Source organism: Apostichopus japonicus, chromosome 16 (genome assembly GCF_037975245.1).
Source record: "Apostichopus japonicus isolate 1M-3 chromosome 16, ASM3797524v1, whole genome shotgun sequence".
NCBI lineage: Eukaryota > Metazoa > Echinodermata > Holothuroidea > Aspidochirotida > Stichopodidae > Apostichopus > Apostichopus japonicus.
Genome location: NC_092576.1, coordinates 39,945,973 through 39,961,672, shown reverse-complemented (window position 1 = coordinate 39,961,672; position 15,700 = coordinate 39,945,973). Strand labels below are relative to the sequence as shown.

The 15,700-nt window shown below is 45.8% G+C and overlaps 1 long non-coding RNA gene across 1 annotated transcript in view; it reads right to left on the bottom strand.

The window, feature by feature from the left end:
* Positions 1 to 15,178, bottom strand: part of LOC139982934 (uncharacterized) — a 149,378-nt gene extending 134,200 nt beyond the window's left edge. The window contains exon 1 of the long non-coding RNA XR_011798432.1: positions 4,303 to 15,178. This is a non-coding gene — a long non-coding RNA (uncharacterized lncRNA). The remainder of the gene's footprint in view (positions 1 to 4,302) is intronic.
* Between the last annotated feature and the right edge of the window lie 522 nt (positions 15,179 to 15,700).

Below are 15,700 nucleotides of genomic sequence, written 5' to 3'. Positions count from 1 at the left end.
TTTTAACTTGAAATGGTACTTTGGCGAGGCAAGTTTACTATATCTAAAATTAGTCCATAACCACCTTTACATGTAGGGTTGCTCTGATATCTACGTTTAATAATCAGTGTTTGGATGAGAACGGAGATGGAAACCCCACACTCCCTCCTACTCCAAAATTAACACGAAAGTGCTAGTACCTAGGCCTAGCCTAACTAAACAGATAAGACAAAACTATGTCATGCTAATACTATGCCTTGCATGAGTAAGAATCTTCAATAAATGTGTATTGTGATCTCGGCTGATTTTCCTTCACCTCGCTAATTTGCCTAATTTGGAAAGGTTTTTGGTTATACTTATCAATACGACTTCTAAGCGTGAATCACAGTAGTGGAACTGGTACATACTGTACATAGTGTCAGTACATTTTGCAGTTGGAATTTTGCCACAGACTTTCCCACGGCTAGTAGGTATTGTGCTAGTACATATAACAGAATAAGGCCTAGCATAGATACTCTAAAGTGTTAGCTGTGTTATATATGACCACCTTTTCTACAGTAGTATTACTATCAGACGTTACAAAAGTACTGCTAATGCGTAACTAATGAGCCAGTTATACTATAGATGATGATACTTGCCTGCGATACACATTTTTGCTTAAGTTCAGCTTAAACTAATGCAACATCGACGTAGCATGTACACAAAATTCAGTACGTGCGTGACGAATCACCCTGCGTTGTTAGTACTTGGAATGTATATGGAGTATTAATTGGTGCTGAGAAGACACATGTTTCATACCACGCTACGCAGTAGGGTTCTGAGCTGCCCACATTAAGTATGCAATTGCTAGATCTTGCAACTTCCTCGAGTATTACTAGACAGCATTCCCTTTTCTCCTTTTATATATTTTTTTCTCGACGTAGTTATTCATCCATTGTAAAGTTTAGCAACTGTCTGAGTAGTACATCCCTAATTTGTAATAAAACTGAAAGTTATTGACCAAATTCCGGTGCATCAAAATGATCTGAACCCTGCCTGCCTTAATTGGATAAATGTCTCGTATGGAAGTTTTCAAAGAATGCATTGTTGTTGCGAGGCCTTTTTGCTATAGAAATTGAATAACAATGTAAGGGGTGGGGTGGGCAGGGGTGTTTGGAGGGGGCATGGTATGTATGAGATTTTACTGTATTCTTCAGTTATACTACTGTGCATTATCACATTTCAAGCACTGAACCTAGGTCAGTATATTTTTGGTCGGAAGGAAGCAGTGGTAGTATTTCAAATCCCAATATATTTCCCACATCTGTTCTGCCTGGCAATTTCGTCAAACCTCCTCAGCAGCCCAAGTGCCTAATGCATAGCACTCCTAACTTATCTACATGAGAATGTGTACAAAACCAAACCTCCGAGCCTTTAACCCACACCTCATTGCTTCAAACTACTTTCTAGCCAAAGATTCATTTGCTATTTTGTATTGTCTAACATTTCCCAGTCAGTTTTCTATTACTCATTTACTTAATTTATTTTGAAATCACCTTCTTGCTGCTCACTGGCTTGTAGCGAATGAATCTGGAGCATTACTTGTAGCTACACAGCATGCAAGGTACAATGACCCCACCCCCTTCATCCCATCAAAGAATTAGTTACATCGGGGATCAATACCTTATCTCCCACTGAATAGCTCTGTTGGTAGAGCTTTGGGCTTGCAACCCAGAGGTCCAAGTTGGAATCGCTTTCCAGCACTTTGAACTTTTCTTTGCTCATTTCCAGTTTTATTCATTTATCTACTCCCAAAAAAAAAAACCAAATATGTAGTCACGTTTCCATATATTCTTGTATTTCTCCTTAATTGTAATGGCACCTTGGTGTTTGAATCAAAAGTATGGAGCTATATATATTAAATATATTAAATATAGCACAATAAAGCACATATGAACAACATTGTCCTAATCACTGTAATGGGCTTCAAAAATTATGAAACTAGCTGCAATTTCATTATAAAATACATCACAGATTGAACATTTACAATACTTGTCTTGTTTCTAGTGCAATAAATGGGTAAATTAATGTGAATCTCACAATAGTTGGTATCATCAATGTTGTTTTCCAAGGTTCTTCTACAATTTGATTAATCAGCCGGCAAAACAGTTATTTTAAAACACAAAGCGACCAACTAAGTGCGGAAGTACAACATCCTGGAGGGGAGGGGGGGGGGGTCAATATCGACGGACCTAGGTCGTTTTACAGAAGTGAGCCAAATTCTACCCTTACTGTTGACGGTTGCAGGAAGATATACATCAGGTAATCGGAGATGTATTTCTGAAGTTGTTTGGTAACCTGGTAGATATATTAAACATTAATTCGTTATATATATATGTAACCAAACTTGGGTGGTATTTTAACATTGATAGCTATTCTTTAAGCTGTATTAACTCTGTTTGAGTTATGTTATAATTCTTTGTCGGGAAATCCCCGTTAAGTTGTTTACTAAGACGTAAATAATCGTGCACCTGGTCTCTCGGTCTCCGGAAGTCTGGTGACCGTAACTCTGGGGCGATGTTCTTTAAAGTTGAATATTATCTCGCGCGTAAAGCCATTGTTCAGGCTAGTATACAAGGAACTGATGATACGTGGATTCGTTGACAAAATCTCTCAAGACGTCTACGTACGGTACGTTATAACATAGTTTACTATTATCCAAGTTGATAGGTTTTTTAATAACAAGGCACCGTGTAGATATTTTAAGCGCTCAGAATATTATTGAATACATTTGTGGGTTGTATAACTTGTTAGTAAACTGCGATATTGCACTGAGGGAGATTACCCCCAGTTATTTAGGAGTAACGTTATTGACCGATTCATATCATTTTACGTTATTTAGTAGCGCTCTGAATTGCGTGACAATGTGTGTACTTTAGTAGAGATCAGTGTTGTATGTATGTATATGTGATCTTCCCGCAAGCAGGAACTCGCGAAAGAAGCCATGGAGGCTTGTTGACTCGCAAGCTGACCGAAGCCAATCTCTCGGCACACATCCATTTAACGTCCATGTCGGAAAGTTGTTATTGAACAACACCCTTGCCAGACGACACACATTGCTGTCGGCGGGGAATCGAACCGGGGATCTCATGACTGGGAGACGCCGGCGTTAACCACTAGGCTATACACTCCGCCCGTGTTCTGCTGTGATTGGATGTATTTCAGTTAGTCCGTAATTAGGATTATTATTGGATAGCCTAGGTCAGCTATTCAGGAAGATACATTACTGCCATTTAGTCCATCGATTGGTTCTGAGTATATTTACATCAGTTAATGGCATTGCAGGCACCGTTCAGTTAACTCTGTAGCTTTGAATCTGTTTTCATATTTAGACGCTGCGTTGTACGCTGCGTGTGGCGCAGCGATGGCGTTGCATTTGGCGTTGCGTTTAGCACCGCGTTTGGCGTTGCATTTAACGCCGCATTATACGTTGCGTTTGGCGCTGCGTTGGGCGCCGCGTTGTACGTTGCGTTATACGCTGCGTGAGACGCCGCGTTGATGAATTGCGCTAACATTTACGTTCTGCGTAACACAAGAATAAGTGTAAGAATGAAGTAAGGAGATGCAGGTCTGAATAAACGGTACCACTATGCCACGGGCACTTTAACATCTTCTCCATTGTGATATTAATGTCGAGACTCTCTTTCGCCAACCCCATCTATTAAGACTGCCCCACCAGACAGGGAAGTGACGTCACAATACTATTTTTTTATGATCGTGCTTCGAGTATTTAGGCCTGGACCTGTATTGCGACGTTTTTTGTGTCCATATTTCACATACTGAACAAATAATAATGAAATTACTGAATAACATAAGATTTGTTCCACCTCAAGTGTTAACCAATTTAAAAACTATTGGTCCTGGAAGACAAACAAGATTGCCCCGACCATCGGATCAATCTGGGTTAGTCCTTTCGAAAGACGGCCATATAATTTGCACCCACTATAGGATATTATTCTTTTGTTTTCATGAAATTGCATGACAATCAAAGTGGTTCTACTACCAGCAGGCAGACGTATTCCGGCAGTACCCTCATTGAATCAATGGCAAAATAGCACTACACTAAAAAGGAAATAATAAAAATGATTATTACCATTGATTACTTAAATTTCAGCCCGTGAAAATGTGTTGTGCCATCAAATAACCATCAAATGTTACAGACAACATATTTTAGTTTATGACTGGATACATGGGCAAGTTGGGGTTAATCTTGGACTTAAGAAGTTCCCCATTTAAATACCCAAAATGTACTGGTTTTTGGTATTTAGGAATGACGGTACTTACCTGTCTCCTTTACCTATGTACCCTAATAACATTACGTAACATTCTTTCAATGTGCCCCAATGATCCTTCTCATGTCACTATTCTCCTCCTTCCTGATCTACCCATTCTTCTAGTTCTAGGCAACTGTGTAAAGAGGTAGAACGGTTATGTACGAGTTACATCCCTCGGTCAATCAAGAGCGCCAGAGAAAAAGAGAGATCTGTGAGTGATAACTAAAGAGAACAGGTGGGTGCGAACATCATAATGATACACATATGATGAATTAATAAAACTCAAAAAGGAAAATATCACTCACCGATTTAATACAGATGGAATTCTTAATGAGGATCTCTTCAATATTGATTCATGTGAAGAGTGCCTAAGAAGATGCTTGGCTGTTAACGTTGTGGGCCCTAACTCCCTCCCCATGAGAGGCGTAAGGAGGAATGACAATTTATAATCATCTCAAAGTCCCTGTGTGCTCACGTATGTAGGCGTCTCAGTTGGGTGAACAACCAGGGGTGTTCTTAACTCCTTCTTCTTCGCCAGTTACTAAAACAGAGCCCAAACGGGGCACTACCTTTACCCTCTCGTACAGACGATATGAAGATATTACCCGTGACGAACTCCAAGGTCTGATTCTTGGCTATAAACTGCGGGTGTAGGATTAGTCTGACATCATGTGCATCGAACCGGATATGTACCTACATCACTGTTAGGGCGTGAAGGCAGCTTGGTCTCCTCGTTGTTGCGGATGCTATGAGGATGTGTGCGGCATCTTCGTTTGGACCCATCTCTGGTTCAAAATTCCTCTCACTACTGCAGAGACGCGGTGTACGAGCCCACCACTCATCAATCCGAGAAAACCTGGTGAAAAGCGACGATGGCAGAAATGTAGTTCTGGATGGTTAAGGTATGTTGAGCTTATATACAAAACTATCGCTGTTGGTGATAACTTTGCTTGGATTTATATGTAGCGAGGAGCTGGAATAATTTTTGTAGTCTTGAATTGTAATTTGGAAACGTCAAATGTCTTCGGGCGGCTACGGCCACATCGGCATCGTCTCGAGAAATGCATTGTAATCTTAAGGCAGTTAGATTGAGTGATCGTATCTTGGATACCACCAAACTTTGCCGAGCCTAAAAAAGCGGATCCGGTGAGTCTTGAGTGATCAAAGGGCTATCAACTAGCAGGTCGAGAGAACGTGGGAAACAGGGTCATATTGGCCCTGGTTTGAGCGATGAGGATCGTCCTCGTTCTAGTAATTGCAATTTTAAGGAGAACCTTTTGTTGATCGATGTAGCGTCCGTTGCTAGAGAGTGAAACGTCCTGAAGGTTGTAAGTTTAACGTTCTAGGTTTTGACTAGCCGTATCGTCTAGTTTTTCGGCCATTTCCCGAGACAGAAGCACCCAGCTCTCCTTGAAGTTGGGAAAGTCCCCAGGTTATTGGATGACTGGGATGGCTGAATGTGTGACTTCTGCTAATTTATCATCCATCCGAATTGCACGAGCAACGTTCATTGACTTGAGTATTGTGTGCGGCGTCTCGTTCCGAGTTTTCTAAGATAATTCAGTCGTCAAATGTGTAAACACAGCGTTTCTTACTCTGGTAAACAGTCTTGAGGATGTAGTCAGTTCAAACGGCAGATTGGCAAGTTTGAAATCGATGTTCTTGTTCCTGATTGGCAGGAATCGTTTGATATCCCTGTGTATCAGTACGTGTCCGTAAACGTCTTTCACGTCAAAGACCACCGGCCCTGTCTGAATTAATGAATAACAAGTGACAGTATCTCCACCCGAAAATGGTTGGGTCGAACAAAATTCTTCTACTGAGGTTAACACGATAGGATAACCTTAGGAAACCACGTCCATAACCCATGAATCCGGACGTAGGTTTGACCATTGCATTTTTTTTTTATTTGTTCTGTCTTCATCTACCATAGGAAGTTCTTTGGTAGGGTGGATATTATTAAGGCATAGATTTGACGTTGGGCATTGTCGCCTTGGCACGAGAGTCTTTAGAGGTTTTTTTTAATAATAGCAATACTACTAACCTCTAATAATAGTTCTGTTGTTTAACCGTCCTTGTATGTCGGTCTAGGGTACTCGATCTGCCAGTTCCCAGATAGCCGACTAGCACGCCTTCTTCCGAGAGTGGTGTCCGGGCTGGGCGCTGAGTCAATAATATTAATCCATAAAATTGAATCTGGAATGCTAGTAATTGGAGGGTTGTAGTGCTACATCCCAAACATAATTGTCCGGTGGATTACCGATGAATATCCGAATATCGGGGACACAATGCAGTAACCTAGCCTTGAATAGCCAGCTACCACTGTCGTGTAGATGATGTTATATATATTGTAGTGATATCCTACTAAAGTAATACCATGACTAACAAGCGACCTTCCTTGACCAATTCACTGAACGAAGTTACTAAAACACTGTAGCTGTACACGTGAACTTATATTACGAAAATGTCTCTCGTCGAACACCTGTCCTATTGTATCTTATACGATAAGGCCACGCTCGTTTGGTTCTGGGAGCAAAGATTAACAAGAAAGTTGGGCAATATAATGTTTGTCAACAAAATACGTAGACTGTTCCACTTTGCAAGAGGGAATACTCTTTAGGCCAGCTTGCACTGCAGTGTATTATATGTCGCTACATCTACCTCCCCCTAGATTACTAATAATAAAATGGAAGGCAATCGATTACGACTGCGTTGCTGAAATGACTAGCTACTAGCTACATGGATGTATCTGCTCGGCCTATGAACATGTCGGCCACTACGAGTTCTACTCTATCTGGTCTATTAACTTGAGGCGGAGAAGAAATATTACTCTGTTTACGAAGTATAGGAGTAGGCAATGATCGTACTGGAGGATTACTAGCTAATGGCTTCCCAGATAGTGGCTCACTAGGTCGTGATGACTGATCTTGTAGTAGTTCGTTACTGAAATCATTGTTTAAGTATGCTACGTTCTAGCAATCTGTACTAACAATTTCTTTTCTGGTGATGTAATCTAACTTGAAAAATGTATCGCCTTTGCTAATTACACGATATTGTCCTTTGTACGGGGAATGTAGCGCCTTACGAACTGCGTCGGTGCAAACTCACACATGTGTACACGTTTGTAGATTATTGTCTAACTGGCTGGTGTGACGTGACGGCCTAGTTATTGCTGGATGTAGATTGGCCACGTGCTGCTCTAAGCGATCTGAATATTTGCTCGGGTCTGTCACAAAGGATGCTATTGGCATTCTTGGCGTCGGTCTGTGGAGAGATGGCGCAAAGACTGTGAATAATGCTGCTCGAGAAAAATGGCGAAAAGGAAGACTCGTGTTAAGTTACAGTATTAAGTTGTTGCCCCTCTTGAACGAATAGCAAAACATATCTTAGGACCCCTACCTATCACCGAAAGAGGGAACAGATAGTCATGATTGTTGCGGATTACTTTACCAAGTGTGTAGAGGCTAATCCTTTAAAGAATCATACTTCTGAATCCGTTGCAGACTTACTTGTCTTGGAGTATATTAGCCACTTTGGCGTCCCGAGACTGGTCCACGTAGACCTATGGAACGCAAAAACGGACATTATTCAGTTTGACGAGTGCTATAGTCATTCTGCTGCATTATAATGCTGCCAAATAACGAGTATGTTAACGTAGGTCGTTTTGCTGCAGTAAAGACTGCCACATATTGAGTAAGATTTAATCTAGTCCTTATTTGACATAAACATTACAGCAAATTGTTTTTTTTTTTTCAATAATGACTACGATTTTTCTTGGAGTCATTATGCGGCAGTACAAACTGCATAATAAGTACAGTATAATTGTTTTCCGATATAGCGACCTTCCTTTGACAGCTGACAGACTGCCCAATACAAATTCAAGCTTTGCTCATTATGTTGCGTAAAAAGAACATTGCATAATAACTGTTAATTTTTTTTGTGACACAAAATTTACCACTGAAGAAGGAGTAAAAGCTGCATAAAAAGTCACTGAATAATGTCCGTTTTAGCGTTCCATACAGTCCAGGGCAGCAACTTCGAATCACACCTGTTTTGCAAACTGTTTAAGCTGCTTGGGGTAGAGAAAACCGGATAAAACCGTACCACCCATTGAGTGACGGAACTGCGGAGAGGTTCAATGAAACCATGGAAGATATGCTGTATAAAGTTGTGCATGCAGGGCAAAGGATTTGGGACAAGTGTCTTCCTTTGGTCAAGATTGCTTACCGTTTGTCGGTACATGACACGACCGGGATTTCCATGTTGAAATGATGCTGGGTCGAGAATTAGACCTGCCAGTTGATTTTATATTCGAGAGAGGGCCCAAGTTAGTTATGGCAGAGGAACTATAATCCCCTTGGTGGACCAAAAAAGAGATGGAGGCATGCATGGAATGCAGGTGCCAGGGCTGCAAGGAGAGAATGAACAACCTAAGGATCTAAAACAACACCTAGAACAGAAGCACCCCAAGAAAAGCAAACGACAAAGCTGCAGTGAGTGTTGCTATCGGACAGACCGGAAGAATGACCTGGTAAAGCACATCAAGAACAAAAACAAAAGAGCATTTGGTGGAAGGGACCACCAGAGCAGAGAAAAACAAAGACACCACGATAACAGAAAGAACGAGCGTCGATCGCTGGAAGACAGGCCTTCTCCTCCAAAAGTACAGAGGACGTTCAGTTATGCCCCTGTCCTCGAAGACCTCTTCAGCAGCCCTGTAACGCAACTGAATCAGCCGGCGAACCCCCGCAGTCCATCGTGCTTCCCTATATCCAGACAAACTAGTTCCCCAAAGGTGATGCCCTGGGAAACGTCCGGTAGACTAACCCCCGACCAGCGGCTATTTCATCCTAGTTTTATATCTGCTGATCCCGAAACGAAGACCCCGAAGGAGGTGACAAAAATTCATACAAATAGCAAGGTTTTTGCATTCACACGGAACAACGTTTGCGTGGAAGGTGGTGCGTATAACCGAAGGCAAACAGTATCTGGTTACCACGGAAACAGCACTGGGAGAAGATGGAGCCTTCAATCGTGTAGTTTGAGAAGAGTGCCAGAAATACGACTGAAGATGTCTAAACGGGAAGAGAAAAGCAAAGGATGTAGTAAGTGAAAGTAAATTTCTGTTATTCTCATTTTGATACTGTAAATGCGTAGAAGCATTTCCTTTTTGAGGAGATGGTAGTGTAGCAGCTATTTTGCTTAAAGTTCTACCATATGTCGTTGTGTCAAGGTAAGGCTTTCATTTTAATTTCCACGGTCCAAAACAAACCTCCGGATGACACGCCGCGAACCTCGCGGACAACCGACCCGGAGACAGCTTCGAGAACGGGGAAAAACTCGAACCCTATGGCTAAGGTCAAGACCAGGACCTGTAACAGAGCAAGGTAAGGCACCGAAAACCAGTTTGGTATAAAGGGTAGGGCCGCTCCAACTGCGGGAGCCTCTGTTGTACCCTCCGACGGTCAAGACCAGACACACAGGTCTGCGTCGGTTCCAAAGGAACCTGGTACACGTAGCCGCTCGCCGCTCGTCCTTCACCAATCCCCGACGAATCTTCGGCAGACTCGGACACAGGTTTTAGGAGCAACCCCCGGCCGCTACACGCAGAGCATAACGTCGTAGGTCTGCAGAGGCACCGGCCCTGCCTACAGGACCTCCTTCCTTAGATTGTGCGTGGCTGCTCTCACAGCTTACATCGGTACTATCGCCGCTGGTCCAACACCTGACCTCCGCGACGGCAGAGCCGGTCCCAGAACGGATGGGATCAATAGTGGCCGACAGTACCCCGTCCAGTTAGGCAACGTACCTCCATGGGTCCCGAGGAACCTCTCCTCTATCGTTCTTGACCCCGATTCTTTAGAGCTTCAAGTCTCTGAAGCGTTTTCAGAACTCGGAGACCGCCTCGAAGACTTCGAGGGCGATCGGTTTCCTGAAACTGAATCAGAAGAGGAGGTGCTACCGCGGGATAAAACCCTAACACCCGACCTCAACGCGAAGGCCGCGGAAATCTTTAAACAACGGTTGGGGTTCGAGGACTTCTCAGCAGGACCCTCAGCCCCAAAGTCATCGTACAAGCGGTCGACTAACGAAACGCCAGAGGATGATTCCACCTTCATCCATGTGGACCCACTCTGTTTTGAACGGGTGGAGGTTCTACAGAAACACCGGAGGTAGACAACCTTCCCTGCAAAACAGGATAGAGCACTTCGAGTGCCTGAGGTGACTTGTAAGAACCTCTTCCGCCCTCCTCCGATCCCTAGGGACGAGACGTACCGCCGTCAGGCGGAACAAGGTTTGAGGGGTAGGAACTCTAAAGATCCACACCGTAAGCGACTCGAAATACCCTATTAAACTTGACCAGTCATCCCGAGTTTGGATGAAGTTCGCATCAACCTTCCTTCTGGCAGCGAAAGTCCTCATGCGACACCACTAGCAGCTGCCAGAAGTCCCGGACTAGATCCCGGACCGCGAAGCCGCACAAATTATGTAGCTTCTGGGCCCGTTAGCTTACTTGTCTACAACCAGTTCACGAAAATCGCGATCCGGTCGGTCGAATCCCGCCGACGCAACGTACTGGGAGCAGTAGGCTGGCCAGAGGGGGAAGCGAAAGAGAGACTGGCGACCCTCCGCATCCTGGGAGAGGACGTATTCAGTGGCCAGGTTAGTGATACGTTCAGACAAGAACTGGACCGACAAGAGACACTAACAAAGTCGGGCTTCTCTCGCCCATATACTCACAGTGCCGAAACGGGACAGCGGCAACGCCTATAAGGGGCGAAGGGCCAGACTGGTCACCAAGACGCTCCCCTCGGGTGCAGAAGTACGGCCGACGCGTAACGAGAGACCACGACCGCGTCAGGGCGACCAACCACCTAGGTCATCGTTCGGGGCCCCAAGAGTGCCCACCCTACCACGGTTACAGCGTACCCGGCGGTGGGGGGGGCAGGCTCCAGTTATACCAGAACGTCTGGAAAGAGATGGACGAATTTCCGTGGGTCCTGCGGGTGATCACGAGGGGATGACCCATCAAGTTCTCTCGGACTCCCCCGGAGATTGGACGCGGAAAGGACACCCAATACCCACCGACCCGTTCCAGAGATTCGCCCTCGAAAGCGAGCTCCATGCGCTACTGACAAAGAGGGCAATAGTAGAGGCGACGGAAGGGGAGGGACAACTCTTCCGCTCGTCTTTCCTAACGCCAAAAAAGGACGGGTCATGGCGACCAATTCTCAACCTAAAACCGTTGAACAACGGCTACGTCCGGCCGACTCATTTCCGCTCGGAGACTATCGCAATAGTTATCCCGAACCTCGCGAAGGGCATGCGGGCGTCATCCGTCGACCTCAAAAACGCATACTTCTACTTTCCCGCCGAAATCACTTCACAAAGATTCCTTGCGTTTTCATACAAAGAAAGGTACTACAATTTCGTGTCGCTACCCTTCGGCCTCTCGACCTCACCGCGAGTCTTCACAAGAGAAGTGGGATCGGTGGTCGCAGACCTACGCCGAAGCGTAGTAACCCTTTATGCTTTCCTCGACGACTGACTCGTCACGGGGAGATCGCACCAAGAGGCTCATTTCAATCTAGGTCGCACAACCGAGCGCCTCGAACAACTCGGTTGGGTTATCAACAGGGAGAAATCACAGCTCATCCCGACTCAATGCATTCAGTTCCTGGGTGCGATTCTAGACTTTCACACCGGTTGGGTGAGACTGTCCTCAGAGCGGGTCACCAACACCCAACAAACAGTCCGCCACCTGCTCAACAGGCGGTCCTCCCCGACCAGGCGGTTGAGAGCCCTTGGCCTCATGGCAGGCATTGTGGACGTGGTACCATTCTGCCGCCTTAGAATGCGACCCCTCCAATTTCGCCTACTCGAGCACTACGATCAGGAGCAGGACATACTTGCCACGCGAGTTCCCCTGAACGGATTCAACACGGCAAAGGAAAACTGGGTCCAGGGACGCCCCTACTGAGAGCAAAAGTCCCTAATCTCTATCTCCTGAGACTCTTCCTTTCAGGGCTGGGGAGCGTGTTTGGACAACATGACGATCTCAGGGGAGTGGGAACCGTCCTGGCGACAGGCCCACATTAACGCGCTCGAGATGGAGGCACTATCCAGAGCCCTCTGCCACTTCGAGTGTCACCTTCGGATCCATGCCATCACGGCCTTCTACGACAATACGACGGTAGTGGCCTACGTCAACAGACACGGTGGACAAAGTCCCGAGCACTGTGTGCCGCAACGTGGGACATTCTGCTCTGGTGCCGAGGAAACGACATCTCTCTAAGAGCCTCGCACAGTGCAGGGAAGGAGAACGTAACGGCAGACGCCATGTCCAGGGGTCCCAGACCCAAACGGAGTGGTCCCTACAGTTAGTCACCTGCTGGAACTAGTTCCGCCTGTTCGGGACCCCGAACATTGACTTGTCCGCTTCGGCGACCTACGCCAATATCCCAGTCTTTTGCACACGGACCTTCCACCCGAGAGGGTGGGCGTCGGACGCATTCTCTATCATCTGGGAGGGGATGGAGGCGTATACCTCCCTCTCTGCCTCATACACAAAGTGCTGCTTAAAGTGAACCTATTTCGGACAAGACTACTACTAATCGCGCCCTACTGGCCGAGAGGACCGTGGTTCCCAATCCTTCTAGATCTTCTACCAGGAACCCCACGCAGTCTTCCAGACTCACCCCACTCAGTGAGCTTAGGCCGGGCCCGAGTCAGTCTACCTGACCTACGGTCCCTGAACCTGACTGCGTGGCCGTTGTCCGGGCTCGGTTCAGAGCGAGCGGCTTTTCTCCAGACGCTGCCGCCATGGCAGCGTCAGCCAGGCGGCCAAGCACCGTCCACACTTACGATTCCCGACTGGCGCGATTCTTCGAATGGTGTACCCGTTTACAGATCCATCCGGATACTACCTCTCCGGCACAACTAGCGGACTTTTCCATGCTCCTCTTCGAGTGGGGTAAAAACCGAACACATTTCGAAATTACAGATCGGCTATCGCCGCGATCCACTCGGGATTTTCAGATGGATCATCGGTAGGCACCTGCCCTCAGCTATCTGCCCTTCTCAAGGGTATTGCCAACCGCAGGCCCACGCGTCGTAAACTCCCACTAACTTGGAGTATCAACGGCGTGCTTCATCAACTAGCCCGCCCGCCTTTTGAACCAATGGGCTCATCCCTCCCCAAGGACCTCACCATCAAGACACTTTTCTTGGTGGCCACTGCCTTTGCCAGGAGGATGCCTGCACTCTCCACGGCGGCAGGACACATCCGTTTTGACGGCCAAGGCGTGCACCTGGTTCCGGACCCCAGGTTCCTTGCTAAGAACCAGACGCTCGCCTTCATACCGGCAGACATCTTCCTCCCGAAGCTGTCAATGGCCTCCGACACTGCGGAGGAAAAACTGTGGTGCCCGGTGAGGGAACTCAAATGGTATCTACACAAGACGCAAGACCTGAGATCATTATAGGCACTCTTCATACTGCCCACGAGCCCTAACTCGGCTGCCTTAAAATACACAATAAGCAGATGGCTGGTGCAGGCAGTTCGCCTTCATGCGGGGACAGACCAACCGGTCAGGGCCCACGACATTCGGGGCCAGGCGGCGTCGAAGACCCTGTTCCAAGGGGTCCCGGTGGATGATGTCCTCCGGGCCTCCTCGTGGAAAACCCCGGGCAGGTACCATCCGTTGGGCCTACCACCATGATAGCAGTGACACTATGTGCATTAATGTTGTAGGAAACAGGTAAGAGAGGAGTGAAGTAAGGGCCCTATAACTCACTGGATTAGGTATTTACGAACGACGATACTTACCTGTCTCACCCGCCTCCCTCCGCCGCGCACGGGACTCGGAACCCGACACAACGCCAACAATAAATCGATTAGGCTGTTCAATTGTTTCTGGTAGATCCTACTTCTCATAAATTCTTAATAGTAATTACCACTACAGCTGGATAGGGCCGGATATAACGGACACTTCCACCCGGACATGTACTTCCGGATATATTCAAACGGACATATCTATTCGGACATGCTCATCCGGACATATCCATTCGGACATACTCATCCGGACATATCCACCAAGACATATCCATCCAGTCCGGACACCGAACGAACCACGCCATCTACACTCTCAACCTAAACTTCACCAGGTGAGTGCCTTGTGCCTCGTATTTTTGCTTTGATTCACATTACCGTTCATCCCTTGAGCAGGCTACGTACACTTCGGCGTGGATTTCGCACTCTCTTTCGGGTTGGGTCTCCCACCCGACACGTACCTCCCCGCTGCGGTCACAACGGCCACAGCGGTATCTTGCAAATCCGGAAGGAAGTGAGATTGCGCGGTGACCTATGGGAGAGGTCACCGGGGGCGCAGTGCTAAAATTATACCAGTGGCGTCTAGGTAGATTAGGAAATGTGCGTTAGTGTTGTAGGAGACAGGTGAGTAACATCGTTCGTAAATACCCAAACCAGTGAGTTTTGGGGTTACTCAAACGCACAATATAGCAGACTTAGACCTATGGCTTATATTATATTTATGCCAAAGAATTGGGATGGTAAGGATGCTCTTGATATGAGACTGACTGTACAACTACCTTTTGTTTTAATCTGGACCTAAACGTTAACATGTCTTAAACATCACTGAGCTCCTACTAGAGATATAAGATTCCATTAGACCTTCGCTTCCGTAAAACTGTCTCACCCAAATCCTTTAAAGAGTTCATCTGTTAAGCACGTTGTTTCTCCTTGGGTCTCGTAGGGACATGGCTGTATAATACACGATCTTTGTGTATACTAATCGGTCGGTTGTGTCTATGGCATTTTCTTGGAACGATGAAATCCAGACCTTTCGAAGGAGGCTTACCCGACTTCTACGAGATTTAAGAAACATGTATTTATTCAAAAAGTAAAATACAACGGAATAAGCTAATGCACAAACACTTATATATATAATCTATACGATGGAATAGCATGAAAACATTCCTAACGAGTAGTTTGCTGGTAACATGGTTGTTGTGTAGTATATCTTATATACTCACAAAGATTGGATTTCAAATGATCAGAGTAGCTGCATATGAACTAACAGTATCAACTTCAAAGATCTACACCAGCGTGTACTCGATATTATGGCTATACCGTACAAGAAGATAACACTTCATGTGATTCTTACACACTTCACCAATACTATGCATGTTTGATAGCATGACAGATTAGTGTGCAGTTAGATAACAATTTCCCTGATTTCAGTAACAAATCATTATTATCAACCTTGTATATACCCTCCACAGACATTGTCTAGGCATTACCCCACAAAAGGGTGTGTGATACTCACTCGCCAGTCTAACCATCTCAAAATATTAATAATTACTGCGGTTCACAGTTTTATCTTGCA